General features: G+C 44.4%; 1 protein-coding gene across 16 annotated transcripts in view; it reads right to left on the bottom strand.

Annotated features, from left to right (window-relative positions):
- LOC308649264 (uncharacterized protein) overlaps nt 1-27,877 on the bottom strand; it is a 305,971-nt gene that overhangs the window by 251,617 nt on the left and 26,477 nt on the right. For 2 of the 16 annotated variants that reach the window (XR_014022067.1, XR_014022068.1), the window contains exon 1: nt 20,428-20,734. The exons of the other annotated variants lie outside the window; for them this stretch is intronic. The gene's annotated coding sequence lies outside the window, so the exon portion shown is untranslated. Of the gene's footprint in view, nt 1-20,427; nt 20,735-27,877 lie in introns of those variants that run through there. 16 annotated transcript variants of the gene reach the window in all.

The following is a 27,877-nucleotide window of genomic DNA, read 5'->3' on the forward strand; positions in this document are numbered from 1 at the left end:
GAGATGGGAGTGTGCGTGGTTTCCAGAACATAAACCAGCTATGCCAGCCATGGGGGCGCACGCCTGGGACCCCATGATTCAGGAGGCTGAAGCAGGAGGATGTCAAATTCAAAGCCAGCCTGAGCAATTGAGTAAGACCTCGACTCAAAATAAAATCACATACAAAGAACTGGGGGCGTGGCTCAGTGGCAGAGCACTTTTCTAACATGCCAAGGTCCTGGGTTCAATCCCCAGCACCACAAAAGAGCAGCAAGAATTTAGACCATCTATAATCTTGGCTTTGAGGTTGTTCAAATCTCTTTGAGAGTATGATACATAGTGCAACGACGTGGCTACTCCTTGGGAGAAAAGTCTCTCTTTGTAGAAACTAAATACCCTTTTGTAGAGATCATTCCTTTTCCTAGAAGACTGACCCAATGTGCAGTTTAATTATGCAAAGACCTCTTGGGAGATGGAGACTCTACGGAGGCCATGCTGTGGGGATCTGGACAGCAGGGTACTGACAGCAAAATACTCTCCAGAGACAACTGCCACCAACCAGCCCTTCGAAGACAGGAAGCAACAGATGTGTGACAGGAAGACACAAAGGTACTTCTGTTTGCTGACAGAGCAAGGACTGAAGCAAAGCTCCTCCTAGATGAGACCATGGACACTCCATGAGATGGGTGCAAACTTGAAGCAATGGCCTGGCGGGGGACACCAGAGGTGGTTCTCCACGTGCTGGACTGCTGTAATAATCTGATGAGGGCTCAGATCTGCTCCCCAGTACCAAGTGCACCCCCACAAAGAATTACACACAGCTCCTGAGGTCTCCTGATCAACATCCCTGAACATTCAACATGGACACTCAGAGCTAAAGCCCTACGGACACCTGCATTATTGGGGTGTCTGGCTGGAGCTGCATTCAGGCTGACAGCTCTGCGGTGAGCCCATGGCTCTCCTTGAAGAGGACGTGTATTCTTCCCATCAGTCATCCTGAGAAGGGACAGATCTCGACCGAGGAGGTGAAGGAAGGAAAACTCTTGCTTCTCTCTGAGTCCAGTGGGCCCCTGGCCCGCCTCACGGATAGCCTGGGCCTGTGCATTCCAATAACAACCCCCCCACACACACAGCTGGCTGGAAGCGACCCTCTGCGCTCAGCTCTCTGCTCTCCTCCACCTTCCACAAAGTCACGTTGAATGTGACAGCCTCGATTCAGAAGTCTTTGAGGAAGCCGGGGAGAGTCTCTGTGGAAGCTCGCACCGGAGTGATCAAAGGGGGAAGAGCCCCGTGGAAGCCTGCGCAGTGATGCTGGCCGTGAGCCCCGTGGCCACGCAGAGCAAAGGCGCTGGGAGTTGAAGGAGGCCACGCGGCCGGGCGGGAAACCGTCACAGACATAAAAGGTGGCCGATCCAGGACCCTTCCAGAGCAGGATGAAGGACAGGACTCGCAGGGGAGCCCCAGGGCCTGCTGCCCCACAGGAGGGCCATGGGCCAGTGGGTCCGGCCCACCTGGGACTGCGATCCCAAGTCCATTCCCTGTTGCCATAACACCTGGGACTGGGCACTACCTAAAGAACAGAGAGCGAGTTGACTCCTGGCTCTGGAAGATACAAGGCCAGGAGCATGGTGCTGGCACCTGACGAGGGCCCCCTACTGAGGTGACACAGGAAGGGCACCACACTGCAGGATGGAGCTGACACCCATGAGCGCTCCCTCTCATGACAAGGCCACACACCTCCCCAGGCCCTGTGTCCACACGCTTGCCCTGGAGACCATGCATGGGCTGGGGCAGGTCACACCACTGCACCACCTCACCTCGGGACAGAGGCCACTGGGCTACACTAGCAAGACTGGAGGAGGCCAAGACTGAAGACCACACAGAACAGAGGTGGCATGATCACGTGTTTAACATTTAGGAAAGAAATAATAATAGGACATCAGATCTTGCCACACTGTGGCTATTACAGGGTTTGGATGGAAGAGTATAGGCTGATTAAAAAAAAAAAATTGTGGCTGATAACCAGCGTTCTTGCCTCTTTTTGGTTTAAATCAAGATTACATAGCATAATTTCACAGTAGGGTTTTAAATCTTAATGAAAGTGGTGGCTTTCTATACAGATTTCAATTCTTAAAAATAAGCCAATACAAAATGAGGGATCGTGAACTGCAGTTGATTCCCATGCATGTGAGTGTTTGTCGGGACCAACCCAGTCACTATGTATAACCAGTGAGCTCTAATAAAAAGGAAAAAGTAAACAAATGATCCAGAAGAAATTAAGAAATACAGAAAGCAGGGGCTGGGGAGTGTCAGTCAGTACTAGATGTGAAAGGCCCTGGGTTCAATCCCCAGCATCAAACAAAAAATGAAACAAATCCTTCCCAAAAAAATACACAAGAAAGCAGTATATAAAGTAATTTATACCAAGCAAAAGCCTCAGTCCCCATCTGGTTTTATTGGCCAATTAAACTAAGTTTCAAGGACCAGCCATTTTCACGCTATATAAACTGCTACAGAACTTTAAAAAAAAAAAAAAAAAAGAAAGAAAATTTCTAAAAAGATGCAAAATCACTACATAATTTATAACCCTACCTATAAAACAGAGTGTTGGATCTCACTTTGCATAGAGTATGGGCGTGTGGGGACTAAAGCCCAGAGAGGGAAAGGTTTGACCAAGTGCACACACTCGGGGCACAGCCAGCTCAGGCTCTCCCTACTGTCATTTAAAATGAGATTATTGGATGGAATTTACACAAAAACACCAAGTCCCCAAACGTCCCAACTCTAACATCTGCACTTGAGTGCTCAAGAGTCTACCTGGTCTGCGAGTGGAGCTAGACAGAGGGGTTAACCCAGCACAACCAGGTACCGGGCACCCGTATTCCCATACCTTCCACTTCATCGAGGTCTGGGATGTGTGTCTGATACCAAAATCTTGGATAAAATGCTTTGCCATTCAATATTTTAAATCTAAATAAACTACTGCATCATGTATTGATTTTATTTCAGATGCAGTTTCTCCAATGCCTTAAGAACGGTAAAGTCTATATTACTTGTCATTCTCTTAAAGATCATTTTCTTGGAGAGGAGAAAGTAGTCAGAAGTGTGATGGATTTTCTTCTGATGGATATGGGGGCTCACCAGCGTATCAACAGCTATGATAGATCCATCCAGCTGAAGCGTCCTCTCGTGAAAGAAATAATAATGGGACATCAGATCTTGCCGCACTGTGGCTATTACAAGGTTTGGATTGGCAGAGTGTAGGCTGATAAAAAAAAAAAAAAAAACAACTCTGTGACTGATAAACCAAAAAGAGGCAAGAAGGCGGGTTAAATTTAGTCCCATAAATATTATACATTACACACGAGTTCTCAAAGAAGAGAATTCAAAGCCGGAATCGTCTGTGTACATCCTAATTTTACAGATTAGAAAACTGACGCTCCAGACACTACTTATTTTGTCTACTGAATTTTATCAGACCCAAAAGAGACACCTAGTCATGGTTGTTTAAAAAAAAAAAGACCTAGAACTTCCCATTTCCTCCATGCAATCTGCATTAGACCCCAAAAGAGGAACCAGTAAAGAGACCCACAAATCATTCTGCTTCAGAATCTAGCAGTGCACACACCCCAGGCAGGAGCTCCACCCGAGTTTTATATTCATAATGATTCGGGGCTTAATCCAGAAAGATTCTGGATCCAGACCTGGAGGAGACCCGCTGGTTTCTGAGGAGGCTGACACCATGATATGAATTATTGATCTGCCCTCACCAGCTCTACATCAAACGCAGGAAAAAGGATGGGAACAGCAAACAGGGCCGACACCAGCCAAGCCTGAGCTTCCCTCTGGGTCTGAGGAGGCCAAGGAGAGACCTTTCAGTCGGTTCTGGGACCAAGTGACCGCCTCCCGGCCTCCCAGAGAAATCCACTGCCCTCCCCAGTGACATCTCCACTCATCTCAAAAAGAAAGGCCTCCGTCCACTGGCCTATTCCAAGGGCTGCCCTTGTAGCTTCACTTTTTATATTTTCAGCTCTGGATGTTACGCAACTGCAAACCTCAGTGTCTCCCTAATTTTAGATGATTAAAAAAAATGTTTTTAAAGCACGTAGGACTTTGTCACCGAAACCAGGTGAAGACAAAAGCCGTGAGCCAGACCTTGTGCAGCCATGTTGGTGTGCCAGAGCACTGCTTAGATCACCTGTGTCAGGAGTCAAATCGACAGGGAGTTTAGAGAAACGTGAACTAGTAAAAGAGAGATGATTCAGAAACGTTACCTTGGGTTTCCTGAGAACATTCAAATGTGTGGTATTAAAATATCCCCTAAGATAGTTGTAGCTTTGTGGATTGGTCTCTGTGTCCTCTATTCTGTACCATTGGTCCACCCGCCTGTTCTGGTACCAGTACCATGCTGTTTTTATTACTATTGCTCTGTAATATAATTTGAAATCTGGTATCGCTATACCACCTGATTCACACTTCCTGCTTAGAATTGTTTTTGCTATTTTGGGTCTTTTATTTTTCCATATGAATTTCATGATTGCTTTATCTATTTCTACAAGAAATGCCATTGGGATTTTGATTGTCATTGCATTAAACCTATAGAGAACTTTTGGTAATATCGCCATTTTGATGATGTTAGTTCTGCCTATCCATGAACAAGGTATATTTTTCCATCTTCTAAGATCCTCTTCTATTTCTCTCTTTAGGGTTCTGTAGTTTTCATTGTATAGGTCTTTCACCTCTTTTGTTAGGTTGATTCCCAAGTATTTTATTTTTTTTGAGGATATTGTGAATGGAGTGTTTTTCCTCATTTCCGTTTCAGAAGTTTTGTCGCTGATATACAGAAATGCCTTTGATTTATGCGTGTTGATTTTATATCCTGCCACTTTGCTGAATTCATTTATTAGTTCTAGTAGTTTTTTTGTAGACCCTTTTGGGTCTTCTAGGTATAGAATCATGTCATCCGCAAATAGTGATAATTTAAGTTCTTCTTTTCCTATTTTTATGCCTTTAATTTCTTTCATCTAATTGCTCTGGCCAGTGTTTTGAGAACTATATTGAATAGAAGTGGTGATAGGGGGCATCCCTGTCTTGTTCCAGATTTTAGAGGGAATGCCTTCAATTTTTGTCCATTCAGAATGATGGTAGCCTGAGGCTTAGCATAGATAGCTTTTACAATGTCGAGGTACGTTCCTGTTATCCCTAGTTTTTCTAATGTTTTGAACATAAAGGGATGCTGTACTTTGTCAAATGCTTTTTCTGTGTCTATCGAGATGATCATATGGTTCTTATCTTTAAGTCTATTGATGTGGTGAATAACATTTATTGATTTCCGTATATTGAACCATCCTTGCATCCCAGGGATGAATCCTACTTGATCATGGTGCACAATTTTTTTGATGTGCCTTTGTATCCGATTTGCCAGAATTTTATTGAGGATTTTTGCATCTAGGTTCATCAGAGATATTGGTCTGTAGTTTTCTTTCTTTGAGGTGTCTTTGTCTGGTTTCGGAATCAGGGTGATGTTGGCCTCATAGAATGAATTTGGCAGAGCTCCTTCTTTTTCTATTTCCTGAAATAACTTGAAAAGTATTGGTATTAATTCTTCTTTAAAGGTTTTGTAAAACTCCGCTGTATACCCATCCGGTCCTGGGCTTTTCTTGGTTGGTAGTCTTTTGATGGCTTCTTCAATTTCATCCATTGATATTGGTCTGTTCAAATTGTGTGTATCCTCCTGACTCAGTCTGGGCAAATCATATGACTTAAGAAATTTATCGATGTCTTCACTATCTTCTATTTTATTGGAATATAGGTTTTCAAAATAATTTCTAATTGTCTTCTGTATTTCTGTAGCATCTGTTGTGATATTGCCTTTTTCATCCCGTATGTTAGTAATTTGAGTTCTCTCTCTTCTTCTCTTCGTTAGCATGGCTAAAGGTCTGTCGATCTTATTTATTTTTTCGAAGAACCAACTTTTAGTTTTGTTAATTATTTCAATAGTTTCTTTTGTTTCCCCAGACCCGGGAGTCAGCATAGCCAGGGGATGAACCCCAGACCTGCCCACCAGCCTATTCTGAGGGGTCTCTAGGTACTAACTCACCAACACCCACAGGAACCCCGGAGCTGGGTACTAGGGTTAGGCCCATGGGAGGCACCTGAGCCCTGGGAGACGCGGTCAACACCAAGGCCCAACAGCTGGCGTTGCAGACTGTTTCCACAGCAGCTGTCAGGACGATCCGCAGGGAAAGTAGAGTGGTTTAGGTCATGCAATGGAAAAGCCCTGGGCTAGCCTAGGAGGACATGGTGGACCCATCCCCTTCCCCAGAGAGGCAGGGCAGATTGTCCTCTTAGGCCCTCTGTCCACCATCGCTGCACGTTGGTCATGGTGAAAAAAAAATTGAAACACTACTCATCAGCTTAGGAGCATAAAAACAAAATCTGGAATGCCTGTCCTGGAAAAACTATGGCAATGACATCAAGTGAGAAAGGTCTACGCTAACCAGCCAGAGGGCGGGGAGGTCTCTAAAATATATGGTGGGATTTCTTAAAAGACAAGTTGCATGACCAGTACTATCAGAGGCTGAATAATAGCCCCAAAGACAGCAGACCTTGATCCCTGGAAACCAACCGTAAATGTCACCTTACCCAGAAAAGGGGTCTCTGCAAGTGCCACTGAAATAGGCCCTTTAGGTGGGAGACTGTCCTGGGACACCAGGTGTTCCCTAAATACACTCACCAGTGTCTCCGATTGTTAGGCAGGTGTTCTACCACTGAGCGACACACCGGGTCACGAGTGTCACTGGAAGAGAGACAACAACGCGCCTTAGTCGGGCTTCATTTTGGGACAGGGTGTTTTAGCTTTCTCACCGCCAAGACTATAAGACCTACTCGGAACAACTGCAGAGGGGAAAAGTTGATTTGGAGGCTCACGGTTTCAGAGGTCTCAGTCCATAGAGGACTGGCTCCATCCCCTGGGGCTCTGGGGGGAAGAGTGGGGCAGGGGGAGCTGCTCACAGGATGATCAGGAAGCAGAGACAGAATACCACCTGCCAGATACAAATATATACCCCAAAGCCATGCCCCCTGTGCCCCGCCCCTCCAGCCGCACCCCACCTGCCTTCAGCTGCCACTCCATCCCATCAGGTGATTAATTCACTGATTGGTTAAGGCTCTCACAACCCAGTCATTTCCTCTCTGAACCTTCCTGCATGATCGCATACATGAGCCTTTAGGGGACACGTCACATCCAATCCATAACATGGGGTTTCGCTGTTGCCCAGGCTGGCCTCAAGCTCCGGGGCTCGAGTGTCTCTCCTGCCTCAGCCTCCACAGCAGCAGGCTCTGCAGGGGGAGGCCACCAGGCCCCACTGGTCTGGTTTTTGTCACTATTAACAGGATGCCTAAGACTACGTAACTTATCAAGAAAAGAGATTTACTTTGGTTCACGTTTCTGGAGGCTCGGGAGTCCAAGACAGGGCAGCCACATCTAAGAGGGTCCGAGCTGCTTCCTAACATGGGGGGAATCAGAAGAAAGGGACAAACAACAGGGGCAGCCCCACTTTATAACAACCCACTTGCAATAACCAAGCAGGTGAAAACTTAACGGCTTAATCACCTCTTGTAACCCCACCTCCCACCACCAGTACAGGGGCAGTCAATTCAACACCAGCTCCAGAGAAGATAAGCTACATTGCAGAAGGCAATGGGACCGAGAAGCAGAGATCTAAAGATGCTGGTCCTGAAGACTGGAGCACTAAGGCCACAAGCCAAGGAATGCTCAGACTGGGAGGGAGTGCCTCTCTGTTGTGGCACTTTGTTACAGCAGACATAGGAAACCAATACAGTGCACAGGCTACATTTATATTAAGAGGAACATACAGGCTGGGGGTGTGGCTCAGCCGGGAGAGGCTTGCCTCCCATGCACAAGGCCCCGGGTTCAGTCCCCAGCACACACACAAAGATGTACATATACACACACAAATATTAGGAAAGCATAAGGTTGACAGGATGACCTTGAAGGAGGTGGGAGCAGGGGAAAGCAGAGGAGGAAGAGACAGAAGGAAGAAATGGGTGTCCACTAGACTAGCTCAGTTCCTACCCCTGAAATCAGTTCCATCTGCTCCTTGAGGCCAAACCTCCACCTGAGGGTTTTCCTTTGTCATTAAAAAAAGGTATCATACTGCACCTTGCCAGAGGAGATAAGCCCCCGTGTGCATTTTAACTCAAAGTTCAGGGACACACCTCCCTGAAAAGCCATCTGTTGAGTGTCCCAAGTGTTGAGCTTCCACTGTTCCCCACTTTGTTCCCAGCCTGAGCCACCATGGCTCACACTGGCCCAAGACAGACACCTGCGGGAAAGGAGAGAGGAAGTCCCACGTACCCAGACCCAGCTCTGACGACCCCCCAGAGACCCCGCGGTTGGGAACAGTGGTGCCGCAGTCTTGGCTGGGCACAGAATCACGAGCCAATCAAGCAGGAACAAAACTTTATTTTGAAAAAGCCGCTAACACTCTCAGCGCCAGCAAGTCAAAAACCGGTCCTCCCACGAGGGTCTCCGACCGGAACCGCGCGCCGACCGGAACCCCCCGTCTCCTCCCACCTCCTCCGGAATTCCCTCCTACTATCCTTCCCCAACCAATGGGAACTCTCCAGCAGTCCCGTAAAGTCCCGTAACTTGAGTCCGGTAGCAGGCCAAGGTGAACAGCGGGAGTCCAGTTTGCATATGAATGTAAATTTTAACATAATCATCTCAGTGGCTAGCTGGCGTCACTTTACAACCAAAGGTGCCATACATCGTATATATGCTTGTGGCTCCTAGCATTTGCCCCCTTCTGTTTAATTAAGCAACAAGCAATGTGGCTAGGGACCGTGCCTGGTAGGTTGTCCAATTTAACATATGGTTCTTACCCGTCATGGGAGAACTGACCTTTAGGCGTCAGCTTCCTGTCTTAGGTTGAATCCACTGTAATCAGAGCAACCCGTCGCTGACTACCGGTCCAGCATTCAGCCATGCTTGTGGATAGGCCTATGCACCAGTGGGGGGGTGAGGTTCTTGCCTCACCTCTGTTGGCCCCCAAATTTAGCCTTGGTGCCAGTGGGGGGGTGAGGTTCTTTGCCTCACCTCTGTTGGCCCCCAAATTTAGACCATCACTAGTAGAAGGGAGGAGGATACAGAAATGCCACGACACCAAGCCAATTGACGGCTCCTTTGGAAAAATTGCGTCACTGGTGACACCATCAGCAAAGATATGCCAGTATTACCACAATAAACATGGGGTGAGCTGGCAAGGAAATTGCATCACTGGTGACACCATCAGCAAAAATATGCCAGCAGTACCACAATTCGGTGCACCAGATGATATTTCACAATGTATGCAACTGATATATAGTCCAGGCAAGTTCTGCAAGCAGTTCAAATTGGAGGAGTCTATCAATATGTCCATATCCTCCCAAAGTAAATCAAGTCCTTGATAGCATTACTTGTTGAGTTATATTCATTGATGCATCAGTTTATACAGTTTACTGTGATAGCTATCATAGAAGCTGTAGTTTGGTTTTATCTCAGTCTTCACTGGAATTGGGATGGAGATGGAAATTCTGGCAATGATGGTAAAGAGACATTATCCTGAACAGAATTATTAAATATAATAAAAAGAAAAGGTGAAAGTAAACAAACAGATCTGTTAAACTCCTTTAAAAACAATCCTTAACAGCCGTTTACCAAATTTAAATTAGTAAACAAACAGATCTGTTAACCATCTTTAACAACAATCATAAACAGCTGTTCACCTAATTTAAATTAAACCATATAAATCACGTGAATAAAGAAAAAATTCGGATCCATTTTTTCATGAGCGCTCCTCATATAAGAAATATGGACATACACACATACAGACATACAACACAAAACAGAAGTGTGCACACAACATACAACACATAAGACAATAGTAAATAAAGGCCTTGTAACTATACTTAGGTGAAATCTCCATTGCAATGTTTAAAAACTCCACAGTCAAAAAAAAAAAAAAATAAATAAATAAATAAATAAATAAATAAATAAATAAAAAATAAAACACAGTCAAAAAATAAAACTGATCAGAAAAACATTAACCTAGGTTTGTATGAGCTCAAAAATAAAATAGAACTTTATGATGTGGAAAAATGCAATAATAAAATAGATACTGAAAAAAAAAAACCTTGGTTAATCACTGTCGCAGATGTAAGAATAGCCAAGCTGGAGCTCTGGATGTCAGCTGTTATGGATTTGAGTCAAATCATCTTCTTTTTCTGTAGAAATTGTTTTAGTTAATCTCTCTGGAATCCAAATCGGTTGCTGTTCATCCTGTGGGAAAACACAGACAGCGCCCCGATTCCAGACTATCACTGGATCCGGGCCTTTCCATTGTCCTGTTAGAATATCTTTCCAAAGTACCTTAGGCTTATGTACATTTTTGGGGTACAAATGTCTTTCCGCAGCACTAAGTCCCGATGAATCTAAATTTAAAAAGTTTAGAGTAAAAAGGGTTATTTTAAGTTTATCTTTGGGGGATATATACCCCTTTCCAATTCCCTCCTTTTGTTTTAATAAGTACATTTTAATAGTTTGATGAGCTCTTTCAACTATGCCTTGTCCTTGTGGATTGTATGGAATTCCTGTTATGTGAGTAATACCAAATGATGAGCAAAATTGTTTAAAAGAGGAGGAAGTATAACCAGGACCGTTGTCCGTTTTTAACTGTTTTGGAACGCCCACAGTGGCAAAATTTTGTAAGCAATGAGCTATAACATCTTTAGTTTTTTCTCCGGCATGAAGGGAGCCCATCAAAAATCCGGAAGAGGTATCAACTGTAACATGTAAATATTTTAATTTTCCAAATTCTGGCAAGTGTGTGACGTCCATCTGCCAAATATGGTTAGGTATTAGTCCTCTAGGATTGACTCCAAGATTAACTTGTGGTAAAAATGTCACACAATTTTGACATTGTTTTATTATATGTTTGGCCTGTTCTTTAGTTATTTTAAAACGCTTTTGTAAAGTATTAGCATTGACATGGAACCTTTTATGAAAATTTATAGCTTCTTCTATTGTGGAGAAAATATGTATGTCATGTGTAGATTTATCTGCTAGTTCATTGCCCATACTAAGGGCTCCAGGCAATCCTGTATGTGCCCTGATATGACCTATGAAGAATGGATCTTTTCGGTCCCAGATTAGACTTTGTATAGCGGAAAACAAAGAGAAAACAGTAGAGGAAGGGGAAATCCTACCAGCATCTTCAAGGGAATTAATAGCATTAACTACATACTGACTATCAGAAAATAAATTAAATACAGAATCTTTAAACATCATAAAAGCTTGTAATACTGCATTAAGCTCTACCTTTTGAGCTGATTGTTTGGGTACTAAAAATGTAAAAGTTTGATCAGGAGTAACTACTGCTGCTGTACCATTGTTTGACCCATCAGTGAATATATTTGGAGCATTTATGATAGGGGTTTTTCTTGTCATTTTTGGAAAAACTACAGGATGCTTAGACCAAAAAGACAACAAAGGATTAGATGGTAAGTGATTATCAAATGAAACACTAGTTTTACACAGGATTATTGCCCAAGTATTTAACTCATTAGCTAACTCATCAATTTGATCCATAGTATATGGAGTAATAATTTTATTGGGAGAAATCCCAAACACTCCCTTAGCTGCTTTTATTCCTTTGAGTATTAATTGTCCTACAGCCTCAGGATATCTAGTAAGAATAGTGTTAGGGGAATAAGATAAATGTATCCACAATAATGGACCTTCTTGCCAAAATACTCCTGTAGGAATATTTTTTGTTGGTAGTACAATAAATAATAAAGGCAAACTTATATCAATTCTATCCAAATGCATATTTTCCATATATGTTTCAATGATTTTTAATACTTTTCTTGCTTCAGGCGTTAACATGCGGGGTGAATTTGGATCTGATGGACCTTTTAGAATATCAAATAAAGGTCCTAACTCTCCTGTTGGTATGCCTAGATAAGGCCTTATCCAATTTATGTCTCCCAATAACTTTTGAAAGTCATTAAGTGATTTGAGTTGATCTACTCGTATTTGAATTTTTGGTGGACGGACCATGGTTGAGGATAATAGAACTCCTAAATAATTAATTGGAAGATTTAATTGTACTTTATCTATTGCTATCTCTAGATTATAATTTTTCAATAAATTTGTAAGTGTGGCATAACATTCTAGTAATGTGTTTTTATCTTTATGTGCCAGTAACACATCATCCATATAGTGAAATATTTGTAGTTCAGGATTTTGGTTTCTAAGTGGCTGGATTGCTTTATTAACATAAATTTGACACATAGTTGGGCTGTTAGCCATCCCTTGAGGGAGTACTTTCCATTCATATCTCTGATCAGGACCTTCATGATTCAGTGCAGGGATAGTAAATGCAAAATGTGGACTATCCTCGGGATGAATTGGAATTGAAAAGAAACAATCTTTAATATCTATAACTAAAACATGCCAGGTTTTTGGTAAAGCAGACAATTGAGGAATCCCTGATTGAGCAGGTCCCATAATAACCATCTCATTATTAATGGCTCTTAAATCTTGTAATAATCTCCATTTACCAGATTTCTTTTTAATGACAAAAATGGGAGTATTATAGGGGGATACGGAAGGTTGTATATGTCCTTCCGCTAACTGTTGTCTGACCAAGTCATGGGCTACTTGTATCTTTTCTTTAGTCAAGGGCCACTGAGGAACCCACACTGGTCTTTCTGATTTCCAAGTAATTTTGATTGTCTCAGTGGCCCTTTCTGAAAACCCAATTCATGTCTATTTATTTCTTGATCTATTTGAATAGGTGCTGTCATACCTTGTTCTTGTTCTCTTAATCTTTTTTCTTTCCTAAAGCCTTGTTTAGCCCTAGTAGTGGGCGCGTTAGGATTGATGTTATTTGTTAATGTCAATCCTAATTGATCTAGGACATCTCGTCCCCATAAATTTACAGGAAGATGATCCAATACATAGGGCTGTATAGTTCCTTCACATCCTTCAGGATCCCTCCAATCTAATACCATAGCACTTCTATGGGGATTTGTTGCCACTCCTAGGCCTCGAAGCGTTTGAGTGGCTTGTTGTAATGGCCAATGTTTTGGCCATTCTTGACGAGATATGATGCTGAGGTCAGCTCCTGTGTCCAGCAGCCCATTAAAGTCATGTCCTTGAATTTTTAATTTTAGCATTGGGCGAGAATCTAAATTTAAAGACAGCATAGCCCAATCTACACCTGTGGAGCCTAATCCCTTGGAACCTCTTTCTACATTACAACTGGAAAATTTATCATGCAGGCTGGGTATTATTAATAACTGTGCTATTCTATCTCCTGGTGAAATTACTGATATACCTCTTGGAGAACTAGCTATAATTTTTATTTCACCTTCATAATCGGGATCAATTACCCCAGGACTTATCATAAGTCCTTTTAGTGTAGAAGAACTGCGTCCCAATAATAAGCCTACTGTTCCCTGGGGAAGAGGTCCTTTTACTCCTGTGGGAATGATTTGAATTCCCATCTCTGGGGTTAGTACTGCTCTGGCAGAGGCGCAGATGTCCAGCCCTGCGCTCCCTCTAGTTTGTCTGATGAGGGATTTAATGGATAATGCGTCCTGGGCACTACCTTGATGGGGCTGTTGGGTTCCTCCATTGCCCCATATATTTGTGGTTTGGGGCCCCGGGGCATTGGGCCCTCTAGTCCGTTTTTTGGCAATGGAGCTTGATACCTTTCTCCACGATATCGTGGGTAAACACTTGGTCCTTGTCCGTTTTTTGATAACGGAATACCCTCTATGGTGGTTTGAGAACGGCATTCATTAGCCCAATGTTTCCCTCTACGGCATCGTGGGCAAATACCTGGTATTCTATTCCTTTGATATCCAGCTTTGTTAAACCCTCCTCTTATGGGGCAACTCCTTTTAAAATGTCCTGTTTGATTACAATTATAGCATGTTCTTGGCCTGGCATCTAAAGCCTGTTGTACTGCTGCTAAGATTTGCCCCTGTTCATTAATGTCTCTACATAATTTAATATATGTGTTTAAATCCTCATGTCTCCATGGTCTAATGACCTCTCTGCAGCAACGATTTGCTTGGTCATAAGCCAGTTGTTTTATAAATGGCATTACCTGTTCTGTATTTCCAAATATCCTAGAGGCTGACTGAATAAGTCTATCTACAAATTCAGCATAAGGTTCATTAGTTCCTTGTATTACCTTAGATAATTGACCTTGTAAGTCTCTATGCCCCTGTAAAGTTTTCCATGCCCTAACTGCATCTACAGCAATTTGTGCGTACACACCAGGGTCATATTCAATTTGTTGTCTTTGACCCTCATAAGGTCCCTTCCCCAAAAGCATGTCCATATTTCTTTGAGGGTACCCAGCTTCTGCATTTCGCCTAGCTGTCTCCATGCAAAATTCCTCATTGGCAACCTTCCATAACAAATATTGTCCTCCGTTTAGCACAGATCGACACATGTTAGCCCAATCTGCTGGTGTCATGTCCAAGTTGGTAACAGATTCAACCATGCTTATTGTGAAGGGAGCTTGCGGCCCATAGGTCGTTACAGCCTCCTTTAATTGCTTTATTGTTTTGAAATCTAAAGCACGGTGAATTCGTTGCCCTCCTGCCTGCTCAAGTACAGGGCATGCTAATCTTTGGGGTCCTGCCTCAGAATTCCGTCCATCAACTACGGTAGTTGAGGGCCGCTCAGCGGTAGATGGAGCTGTTGGCTGAGTTACGCCCTCTGGTGATAGAACGGAGTTGGTAGCAACCTCCTGTTGTAATTCTCCACCTGATGGCTGCTTGTCCTCTAAGCTTGCTTTCTTTAAATTCTCCTCTGTCTGACTAGCTTGAGAGACCTTCTCTTTTGCTTGACCTAGCGTTTTTTCTACCATAGTCTGGACCTCTAACAATTTACTTAACAGTTTTTCGGTTTGTTTTTTATTGGATTCTAATCTACTATAACCTAACCCAATAAGGTAGGATAAAACAAAGCCGAAGCAGAATGAAACAAAGACGGAGCAGACAATGGTTGTATCAATTTTCTCTTTCTCAGGGCTGAATAACTTCAAACCTTGAGTCAACCATTTTTTCCAGTTCGCCTGAGAAAATTCTAGGGCTAGGGAGCTCGAAATGAAAACAAAATAAATCAAAACAAGAACACATTGTTTTCTGAGAAGGTCATCCATCCTGTCGCCTTCCCTCAGGGGCGAGCAATTTACTCACCTCTAAGCTTCAGGCGTTCCCCGTACGGGCCGCCAAATGCCGCAGTCTTGGCTGGGCACAGAATCACGAGCCAATCAAGCAGGAACAAAACTTTATTTTGAAAAAGCCGCTAACACTCTCAGCGCCAGCAAGTCAAAAACCGGTCCTCCCACGAGGGTCTCCGACCGGAACCGCGCGCCGACCGGAACCCCCCGTCTCCTCCCACCTCCTCCGGAATTCCCTCCTACTATCCTTCCCCAACCAATGGGAACTCTCCAGCAGTCCCGTAAAGTCCCGTAACTTGAGTCCGGTAGCAGGCCAAGGTGAACAGCGGGAGTCCAGTTTGCATATGAATGTAAATTTTAACATAATCATCTCAGTGGCTAGCTGGCGTCACTTTACAACCAAAGGTGCCATACATCGTATATATGCTTGTGGCTCCTAGCACAGTGGCCCCACGGAGATTGCTGGGACTAGAGGCCCAGGCTGCACAATCCCACCAGGCCAATCTCAAACCACACTCCTGCACCCCAGGACACATTCCCCCAACATCTAAATGTCTCGACAAGGGAGGTCCCACACAACCTTCTAACACAGGCCACTCGGTTTTTTCCTAAATCTGAAGTGCTCTGGTAAAAGGCAAGAAACACTGGCCCAACTCACACCCCACATCCAGAAAAGTGTTTCTGTTAGAGATCAAACAAAGCATCGAAACCTCTAAGAGACTCAGAGGAAATTACCCCTTCAGGAAATTTCTTCTATTTGCCAAAAGACCAGCTGGTGGCCCCAATCCAGTCATTCTCACAATTAGGCAAAGAAGAGCGGCAGAGAAAATTCTCGGTGATTTCTACTGATGGTCAAATATCTCTTTCCTGATATCCAAATAGGACTAAGACTCTGCTTCCCAAATCCCCCAACGTTCTCTCAAATGTGAAGCCCAGATGCAGCACTAAAGAGGGGGAAGGAGCAGGCCCGGAGCTCAGGAGCTGCCCCTGCCCGAGCTCCAGGGCCTTACCTGTGACCTGGCGGCAGGGCCTGGGTTGTGGGCAGACAGAGGTGAGCTCCCGCCTCAGCGGGTCCCCGGGAAGACGGCCGGCCTGTCTGGAACTCCTGCTACTTTGATTTCCCAGCCATCCCATTTCCAAACTGAGAGTGTGACAGCTTGCCACCCCTGCAGTCGACTGAAAGTGTAATAATGGAAAATGAGATGTTATTGATTGGAAAGGGAGGAGAAGCGACCACAACGGTGTCATCAAGTCAGAGAGAAAAGAAAATTAACAGATGAATTCTTCAGGACTGAGACTGGGTTCCCACCCCCTACAGATGGCAGAGTTCTGAGCAGCAGTCCCCAGACAAACTAAGATGTGCACGAGGCATGTGAAGCAATCCTCCCAGCACACTCCAAGCCTCCAGCCACAGGGAATTCCTCACTCCCGAGCACACCAGCTCACACGCATGTGCGGGATCCACGCTGGTGGCAAGAGCGTGCACACATACGCACGCACAATAAACACACACACTCACACACACACACACACACACTCTTCATCTTGCAGTGGTGGATGAGCAAGACAGTTCCTTTTCTCTTCATGTGAAGCAGTCGTTGGGTACAAAAGAGCTGCCACTTTAAAATGCACATAAAACTGTGTATTTTAAAGGAGTAGTTGATATTAAATGTGCATCATGGCCTCCAGGGAAAGGCAGGCATGCCCAACTTGATTGTGAAGGAAGCGCCTTCCAATTCTGTGACTGTGCACCTAAGGACAGGTAGTAAGATTTTAGAGGGCTCAGGAGGCTGAGGCAGGAGGATCACAAGTTCAAAGCCAGCCTCAGCTACTTAGTGAGGCCCTAAGCAACTTAGCAAGACCCTTTCTCAAAATTAGAATAAAAAGGGCTGGGGATGTGGCTCAGAGGTTGAGTGCCTTTGGGTTCAATTTCTGGTACAAGAAGAAAAAAAAAAGAGATTTTAGAGAAATTATCGAGATGCTGAGTATTTTCTCCTACACCTGCTGGTCATTTGTGCATCTTGGAAGAAATGTCTGTTCAAGTCCTTAGCCCATTTTTAAATCGGGTTTGCAGTTTAGTTTGTCGTTGGGTTTTTTGCCATTGAATTGTGGGAGTTCCTTAACTCTTTTGGTGAGCAATGCCTTATCAGATGTGTGGTTTGCAAATATCTTCTCAAATTCCAGGGACTGCCTTTGCACTCTGCTGAATGTTTGGTCTGCTGTGCTTTTTGCTTGATGCCACTGGTCATCCAGGAAATGCAAAACACAAATCAAAAAACCACAACGGAGCTATCACGTCATGCTTGTTAGGGAGGCGATCATCAGACAAGGAAAGATAGGTGTTGGTAGGGCTGTGGAGGAAGTGGAACCCTGGGCACTGTTGGTGGGTTGTGAGCTGGGGTGGCCACTGTGGACACCAACATGGAGGAGCTTCAAAGCGTAAACACAACTCCCACGGGACCTGCAGTCCAACTCCTGGAGATTCACCTGAAGGAACCGAAATCAGGATTGCGAAGACATACCAGCAGTCCCAGAGTCACTCCCATGCCCCAGCCAAGATGTGGAAACAACCCAAATGTCACCCACAGGTGAACGGACAGAGAAAAGAGGACCCGTGTGGATACGTGCATATCTTTAAAAAGAAGGATTCTGCAATATTCAGCAACATGGACAAACTTGAGACCATGAAGGAAGTAAACTAAGGCAGGCAAAGACAGAAGCCACAGATCCCACTCACGGAGGCACCTACAGTGTTGAAATTCAGAGATGCGGGGTGGAATGGGGGTCACCAGGGAACAGAGAGGGAAGAAATGGGGAGCTACTGAGCAGCAGCTATAAAAACTTCAGTTAAGCAAGATGAATGAATTCCAGGGATCTGCTTGTATGGCTCTGTACCTCTAGCTACGGCATCGTGCACTTCAAAACTTCTTCAGATGGTAGATCTCATGTAAATTGTTCTTACTAGAATGAAATATTTTTTTAAATATTTATTTTTCAATTGTAGTTGGACATAATACCTTTATTTTATTTATTTATTTATATGTGGTGCTGAGGATAGAACCCAGGGCCTCGCACACGCTAGGCGAGCGCTCTACCACTGAGCCACAACCCCAGCCCTAAAATATATATTTTTTAATGGACAAAGATACATGCAAGAGTAGTAGAAATGAGTAGTACCCTTGGTAAGTGTTTTTTGCTAGTGAATATTGCCATTTTATTAGTTACTCAAAACACGCAATTTGTCAAACAGATAGCTAGCTATTCAATATTCAAGCCTGAACATCCTTCAGAGAAATGCGACCGCCTGAGATAATATCAATCTCTGAATTCTTAAATAAAAAAACAATACATTTAGAAGAAATGACTGCTAAAAAATTATGTCATTTTTTAATAATTTAAATAAAATTTAGACTTAAGTTCCAAGGTTTCTTTCCCAGAATAAAACAAGTGTTTTCTCTCGACAGCAGGCTAATTTATTTGTTATCTTTGAGAATTGATTTTTGACCGTGGACTCAGGAAAAACAAAGATTTTTTTTTACACGTAGAGAGAACACTGTGGCCCAGTCACTGATGTAGCCCGCCATTCAAGGCATCAGTGAGAAATGGGTGCAGAGACAGACTCTGGGAGTATTTAATACACTGTATCGCAGCTCTCCCCTTGGCCTGGAGCATGGTGGATTCCATCAGAATCCATAGGAGCGTTTGGGATGTAGTAGCCAGAGGCTCTCTGGTTTAGAGTCAAAATGGCCCTTGGCAAGACAACCAAACCCTCAAAACTTGAGTCTCCACAACTAAAAAATCCTCCCAGAGATTTTCAGAGCATTTAGTGAGAAAGGAAATGTGAGGGGCTTGCACAGAGGTACCCCCAAAATAAGTCACTCATGAACTTGTTGCTTATCATGCTCTGACTTCCCTCAGAGAAGAGTGAAGTTCACTCCGCGTGTCCCTAAAGAGTGGCCACCTGATTCGCACCCAAGCCCCAAACACAGGAGAGAGCCTGACCCCGCACTGGGTTCACCCCGTGTTTGCCAATGTGAGTTAATGTTTCCCAAGTATCCTGTCCCCAGTTTTTCCACACTGTGCCAGTGATGTCGATTGTTCAGCAGATTATCTCAGCAAAGGCTAGCCAGCGGGTGCTTGGCAGGTGTGCCCAGGTCTCCTGAAGAAGCACGGCGCTGGGATGCCTCCACCCTGAAGCCACCCTCCTGGGTCACACGGTGGTTCTGCAGTGCTTCAGACTGCTGCCAATGTCAACACGGGCAAATTTAGTGCAGAGAATTACAGGCTGCGATACTTTAAAAATACAGAAACAAGTTTCTGGTGCCAGTGAGTGGTTCTGGCCCGGGAGGGAGTGGCGAGGCCCAGACGCACTTTTCTATCTTTGTCTAAGCTAGACGTGGGCAGGGCTGGCCTTTGGTCACCGGCAGCAGTTCCTCCTGGCCAGCCGCTCCAAGGGCACTTTGAAATCTCCTCTAAGAAGGAAAACCCAAAGTAGAAAACGGGCCTCGGCACATTTTCAAGAACCCAGGCTCCTTGCTGGTGTGAGCGTCACTCTGGAGACACGTCTGCCACTCACTGCTGAGGCCCTCAGATGGTGCAGGAGAGTTTTAAGACTCCTTCAAAATACTTGGTTACTAAAACACATGGGACAAATAACGCCCCAAAGACTGCCACCAAGTATTCATTCAGTGAGTAGGTATGAGGCGCCTACTGTATCCACAGCTGCACTGGGCACCAGACGCTGCAGTCCCCGCTGGCATCTGCCTCACCTCCCTCTCTACCCGGCCCTGCTCCGACTTCCACAAGCTGCCTCCCCCTAGAAGGTCCCCTCCATCACTCACGCATCGGCCTCCTCCCAATCGGCCTCTGGAATGCGCAGTTTGCCCAAACACAAAGGACCCCTTTCTGTTCCCTGCCATCCAGACTGGGATTCCGGGAGAGGACACTTGCTATTGGGCCTCTGCAAGGCAGCAGCGTGACCTCCCGGCAGGGGCCACCCTCCCCATCAGACAGCGCTCCGTCCACCTCAGCCCCAAAGCTCGGCTTTCCCTGTTCTCTCGGTCACCTCTGCCCCTCTTTCTCTTGAGCCAATTGAAAGACTGTCCTCTTTGTGTTGTGTGGCCATTCCAGGGCTCTTTCAGTGGGGACAGGACACAGAGGGGCCCGGAGGTCAGCAACTCACAGCAGAGAGGGGACAGTTCTTTCACTCCTTTCCTTCACCGACCAGCGTCCGGAGTCTGCTGGCTCATGGAGCCTCAGCCACCTGTGCTCCGGGCCAGCACTGTCTCACGGGCAGCCGGAGGCACACAACGGAAGGTCCATGTGACGTGGTCTGAGTGACTGCCCAGAGCAGCGCTCTAAGGACGTGTCACTTGCACCCAAGTAGCTGTTCCATGTCACCTTCCCGAGCGAGGGGGGTCTTATTGTCTTCAGCCTGGGAGACTAGGAAATGTGTGCTCCAGATCTCCCAGCTCCTGCTCTGTGTCACTCCGTAAGCCACCCAGATGCTTCATGCCACAGGACCCAGAGGCCACCATCACACAACCCTACCTCCCCACTCAGTTGGCAGGGCTCATCCAACTCTTATGGCTGTTCATCTCTTCTCAGCCTGCACCCACAGAGACTGCAGGTCACACAGTATTCCTTCTGAAGGCATCTCTGCCTGTGCGAGGCTGCCGGCCTCCAAGAGGAGGCATCTGAGGGACAGAGCACCGAACAGCGGCAGGCAGTCAGAGCCAGCAGTGTGCGGGGACAACCCAGGGCCACTCAGGTCAGCAGCAAGCCCTGCCAGAAAATAACACACCTTACGTGCCAGTCCCCTTCCAGTTCCCTCTATTCCACCTGCCAAGGGGTCCAGCCTCCCAAGAGGCCTGGGGTGAAACAGTTGTTGCTGTTTTTAGCCAGCAAATCTCACATTAAAAAATCATGTGGATCATCACAGGCAGTAAGAAAAAAACGTAAGCAGGGTGCAGTGGTGCGTGCCTAAAGTTTCAGCTACTCGGGAGAGTCACAAGTTCAAGGCCATTCTGGGCAGCTTAGCAAAACCCTGTCTCTAAAAAAAAAAAGAGGCTGGGGATGTGGCTCAGTGGTAGAGCATTTGCCTAATATGTGTGAGGCACTGGGTTCGATCCTCAGTACCACATAAAAAACTAAATTAAAAAAAAAAAAACCAGGTGTTGTGTCCGTCTACAACTAAAAATATAAAAATAAATAAATAAAAATAAAATAAGAGTGCTCAAGATGTGCCTCAGTGGAGAGCACCCTTGGGGTCAATCCCCAGTACCAAAAAAACTGAAAGAAGAAACAACCCCAAGGTTGACATCACACGCCCAGTATTTTCAGGGTAGAAGTATTTGCATACAAGGTTGCAGGGTTTCCGCCGCCTTGACAGAAGCACCTGATGAATAGAGTAATATAAATGCAGAAAATGTACCACATTATAATTCCACAAATTTCTAGTTCTCTTACAAATAATATAAACAATATACAGCCCTTCGAAATCAATTCCAGAAGTGCAGGGCTGTCGATATCCAATGAAATTATTATCATTATGTAGCTTTTACCTTAGATGTGAAAAGCTGGGGCCCTGGTTCTAAAACAATACCCCTCAAGCACTCTCCTAAACAAGTGAGAGATTTAGCTCCGTCTCTAACTTGCTCTTGTCTCCCTCAATAGCACACTTAAAAGGTCTTTTTTTGGGGGGGTGGGGTACTGGGGATTGAACCCAGGGGTGCTTAACCACCAAGTCACATCCCCAGCCCTTTCTAAAATATTTTGTTTAGAGACAGGGTCTCCCTAAATTGCTTAGGACCTTGTTAAGTGGCTGAGGCTGGCCTTGAACTGTGATCCTCCTGCCTCAGCCTCCCAAGCCATTGGGATCACAAGCATGTGCCTGCCCACCATACCCAGCTTAACAGGTAATATTTAAATGTCAAATGAAACCGTTTATTCCTAAATTGTTTCTGTGGTCTTCTAGTAAACAGAGCAAATGTGACCCAGGGAGGCCAGAACGTGCTGCTTGGAGGAGGTTCGAGCACCCAGGAAAGGAGCTGTGTGCCCCACTCGCTCCTGCATCTCTGCCCCTGCATCTGTGGTTTGCTGATGGGAGAGGTTTTCTCCCCACTAAGTCGATTTTCATTCCCAGTTCTTTAGCAAGAACTGCCCATATATTAGTCTTTCATTATGCAATAATGCCCTGCTTTCAGACTCTCTCTCTATTTTGGTACATCCTTTTAAAGTAAAAAGCATGCCATTAAAATGCATTTGTTCCATTGAGTCAGATTTTTAGACTCATTATGATGCCCATTGTTGACACAATAGCTCCTTCAGATACACAACAATCTGTCATAAGAGGCCCATACTTGGATGGTTGACAAAAGTGTTTGCAAAGGCTGCCTTATCAATGCAGTCGCTGTCAAAGACATACATTAATATCGTCCTAGTTAAAGAGTATTTATTCTAAAAAGTGCAGACCATTTAAATAGAAAATGACTTCATGAGCTATTTCTGCAAGTCCAGTTGCTTTTGAAAGCCCTGTGGTTAGATACACAGTGGCATAAACCAAGAGCCACTAACGAAGCCCAGAACCCCCCACACCACTCTGTTCGATGGTGGCCTGGTTTCCCAAAGTCATTGATATCCCATCCTTTCCCATAATCAAAAGCATTTCCGACTTCAAATTGCGTTGCAGACTTCATTTCAGACTTCAGTGACCTCTTACGTCAGGAGAAAAGAAACGGCTTCTGTGAAAATGACGTGACCAGGTTCAAAATACTCAGGTTGGGTCATCTGTTATCAAAATAAACCTAAAATAAAACTGCATCCTCCCCCTCAGAAGTGTGAAGACTAATGCTGAACTAGAAGGTGGCGTGTCCCTGCAGAGTGAGGTCATGCTCTATTCTAATCGTGCCTGATAGACTGGGGACACAAAGCCGATATTCTGAACAATTAAATGCCAAACGGAGCCCATGCCAGGTGAGAGGAGGAGGACACACAAAATATATTTAGTTTTCACTTTTAATAACGTTTTACTTCCTAGGGTTCCTTTTACATTCTGATTTCCACCCTCCTCTAGAATGCAGATTAACAGGCTTGATTTTGAGGCCTTCTTGTGCCTTTAGAAATACAGATCTGGAGCTAGGGAGGTAGCTCAATGGTACAGCCTTTGCCCAACCAGATAATGACAAAATCGAGGTTAGTGTTTACGTTCCTAGGTGCCTAATTCAGAGATCTCCACAGAGCTGCTTCTTGTCTTAAAAAGCAATACACAACACTAGGTGGTCAGAATCCTGCTTGAGGAGAAGAAATAGGAAATAAATGTGTAGCTCAGGTGATACGTATGCTTTGTGGCTACCAGTTAGAAATCAAGCCCACCAGGTGATGTGTAGACCACATCTCGACAAAACTCTTACATCTTTTATTTATTTATTTATTTATTTATTTATTTATTTATTTATTTATTTATGTTTTAGGTGTAGATGGACACAACACAATGTCTTTATTTCTATGTGGTGCTGAGAATCGAACCCAGGTCCTGCCCATGCTAGGCGAGCGCTCTACCGCTGAGCCACAACCCCAGCCCCAAAGCCCTGAGATCTTTGAGAGCCGATGCACTCTAACATCACCAAGTACAATTGGCCAGGCAGGTGCTTAGGTCTGAAACAACCCATGGATTTTAAATCGTGTGCTGTACTCATAAAGACTACAGATGGCAGGCACTGAAGTGGTATGGAAAACCCACGTGAGAAGATGTTAACACATAAGAGAGGTCGCAAGAATTGTTCAGTTTCTGGGATGACTGGCCCCTCCTAGAAAGATAATGTGAATCCCTGTTCTAAGCAATAGACCCAAATGACATGCAGAAGTAAAAGAAGCCAACAATAGGGAAGAAAAAGCAGATAAAGACAGTAATGCTGAAACAGAAAAGATGGTAACACAAAGGAAAATTCATAAGCAAACAGACTAACGTGCGTGTGTGTGGGGGGTGTGTGTGTGTGTGTGTATATATATATATATATATTAGTATCTATAATGTAAATATGCAGAGACATTATATGTATATATATATATTAGTATATAGACATAATATGTGTATACATGGTTTTTTTTTGTCTGTGTGTGTGTGTGTATAAATCTATGTATCAGAAAGCCCCATTCACTGAATTTCAAAGCACATGGGGTCTATTATTGCTAATGACTCCCAAAGTGAACATCTTTAATAGATAGAGAATATATAGCATATACAAATAGAAAAATGTATAAGATATGTCTAGGAACTGCAAGACTAGTAAAAAATAAAATAGGGGGAAAATATTCAGGCTCAATGGTAATCAGAAAAAATAACAATAAAAATTATTTCATGCCATTTTTTATCAACAAAGTGGCTAAAAATTTTTACAGATGATATTCGGAGTTGGTGGGGCACAGAGTGAATAAGTACGCTTAGAGCCAGCTCGTGGGGATACGAGTCAGGGACGACGCTTCAAAGGCTATAAAATTACTACAAAAATACGTGCTCATTGGCCCTGTAATTTAACTGTGTATTTACTCTGAGGAAATACAGGATCAGGAGGCACAAAAGATATCTATATATGAATATATATATATATATATATACACACACACCCATGTATGTGGCTACTCACTGCAGCATTGTTTATATAGTAAACTTTAAAAAAGAATGTTAAACAGGAGGAATTGATTAAATAAATTTTGCTGTAAATATTTGTCTGATATAATACTAAATAGTCATGGGCTGGGGTTGTGGCTCAGCGGTAGAGCGCTCGCTTAGCATGAGCAGGCACTGGCTTTGATCCTCAGCACCACATAAAAAAATAAAAAATAAAGGTATTGTGTCCAACTACAACTAAAACAAAATATTAACAAAAAAAAGAAAGAAAGAAAAAATAATAATACTAAGTAGTCACTGAAATTTGCTTATAAAAGAACTAATACCTTGAGAAATGGTCACATTAAACTTTAAAAAAAAAGAATCAAGGGGCTCATCAGTTTATGATAAAATTATTTTTATATGCATATGTTTCTAATGAGATTGGATACCCCAAAATATTAACTATAGCTCTCTCCAAGATGGGGTGACTGTTGGTACTACTAACTGTCTTCACTGAGTTTCTTGTAGATATTCAAATTTCCCAATATCAACATGTTTATCAAAAAATTACTCAGTCTAGTGGTTGTTAAAATGTGCTAATATGTTAAGATATTAAAAATAAGCTCTTTAGCATATTAGTACAATAAAATGTGACCAGCTGATAAAGTTGAGCGGAATCATACTGAGGATTCTGGGGTGGGGAGGATCAAACCCATGGTGATCATTTTTTTCCCTATAACTTCCAAACTCTTTAGAATGAAAAATGTCAACCACACACAAAAGCAGAAAAGGGAAGAAAGTGAGCTCCCAGGGACCCACCGTTCAGCTTCGACAACCACCTGCTCAGGAACAAATGGACTTCTAGACTACAGACTCGTCGTTGTTAAACATGATCAAAATAACACCCTCGCACTTAAGAATAATCGTGATAATCCCTTAATGTCACCAAATACCAGGCCACGGTTTGAGTTGTCCCAATTGTATCATAAATGCTTTGCAGAGCAGTCCGTGGGTCCAAATCGGAATTGCAAAGGGGCCTACACGTTCTGGGAGTCTCTTAACTGATGCATTCCCCTCCACCTCGCTTCTCCCTCTATAATTATTTCCTTGTTTATATACTAAACAATTGTTGATCTAATCTGAGTGTTTGTCCCACAGTTTCCCAGGACCTGGATTTACTGAGTGCACCTCCTGATGTGGGCAGCACATTTATCTCACCTCAGTTTCCTGAAAACATGCTACTCCGGTTCTTTAGCTTGGTCAGGTTCAGGAATGACCTTTCTGATAACTGTACCCCATGGTGGTAGGAATGTGCTTCCAAGAATCTGGTCTGTTTCTCTTTTGAAAAATCACCACCTATTGATAATTACTGCTCAGACACATGAGTTCATTAAGGACTGAAACTGATCATACTCCTCCTCATGGAGAACGGGAGCACTTCTAGAAGCTTCTCTTCTGCTATTTGGTTGCTGTGAGATACAAGTTATGTAGTCAAATATGGATACAGGTTGGATTCTTTCTCTTTATTTACATCTGCAAAATAATGACCTAGTTCTTCGCATAGTAATAATCCTTACAAAGTGCAAATCTTCCCCCATAACCTACAGCACCTTCACAGAGGGCACCAGGCCATGAGCAGCCTGGGCCTGGCCTGCCTCCCCAGGACTATCTTTTCTGGAAACTTCAGTGGTCCAGCATACTGTGCCTCCTCCTGCCACAGTGCCTTTGCACAGACATTACCTCAGCCTGAAACACTTTCCTGTCTCTTACCTCCAGCCGTAGTTCATTTTGGTTCATCCTTAAGATCTCATCTTAAAGGCACTTTCTTTTAGGAAGCTTTCCCAGTCCCCCAGAACAGGGTCAGGTTTGTGCATCCCATGTTCCCTTGCTTCTCAGCCCTGATCTCAGTTTGTAACTGAACAGTCCCCAGTGATTCCCGCAGGGCTGTCTCCCCTCACCCAGCCCCAGCAGGAAGCCCTCAGAGCAGCTGTCACGTCTGTTTTCAGATGACCCAGCACCCAGCTCTGTGACACCACATATGGGTTCTTGGTGTATCGTCACACGTGGAAAGAAGACCGAGGGACTGAGTGTGTGTGTGTGTGGGGGGGGGGGGGTTCTAATATTATTTGCTTATTTTCATTCATTCAAAAGGCTTTCACCAACCAGAACAGCCATGTGTCAGGCGCGCGACAGATGCCAGGGATCTTGAGCTGATCTAGCCTAGAGAGTGGACGAGTGAGCAGGCAACTCGGAGACGGCGTTGACAGTCTGCCACAGGGAGGGCACAGAGTGACAGCTGGGCACCTGGGCAGAGGGGACAACAGGCACAGCTAGGTAAAGCAGGGTGCTCTGCTGGGTGAGTGGCCTCCTTCCCACAGCCAGACAAGCTAGAGGACAAAGGACCAGAAGAGTCTCTCTAAAGACATTCGTCCCCACCTGACGAGATTCCCTTATCGTCACGATTCAAATACTCCCTGCTTCTGCCCCAAACGTGACGCAGGAAGCTAATGACGACAGAATGCTGAGACCACAAAGAGGCAGCTCAGGTTAAGGTCCCAGGACAACGGATGCCCAAGGGATATGCACAGTCGGCCCCAAGGCCCACAGCCACAGATTCAGCCTGCGGATCAAAAGTGTTCTGGGAAAAGAAAAGAAATTGTGTCTGTCCTAAACTGGCTCAGACTTTTTTCTTGTCATTATTCTCTAAACAATATAATGTAACAGATATTTAATGTAATAGCTTTTCTGTTGTAGTAGGTATTATAAATAATTTAGAGATGGTTGGACATCAAGAGTTGGTAAGTTGCATGGAAATGCTTCAGCATTTTGCACCAGGGATTTGAGATCATGGATCATGGTATCTGACGGGGTCCTGGGACGGAACCACCAAGGATACCCAGCTGCATTTCACAGAGAGGGAGGAAAACAGACCACCAGTTCTCTCAGTGATCGGGAACCCACCTGATGCTTGGTCACTCTTCGCAGCATATCTGAAAGATCAACCTCAGCTATCGGGTCCAAC

The sequence above is a fragment of the Spermophilus citellus genome (genome assembly GCF_964194105.1).
Source record: "Spermophilus citellus genome assembly, chromosome: 5".
NCBI classification, from domain to species: domain Eukaryota; kingdom Metazoa; phylum Chordata; class Mammalia; order Rodentia; family Sciuridae; genus Spermophilus; species Spermophilus citellus.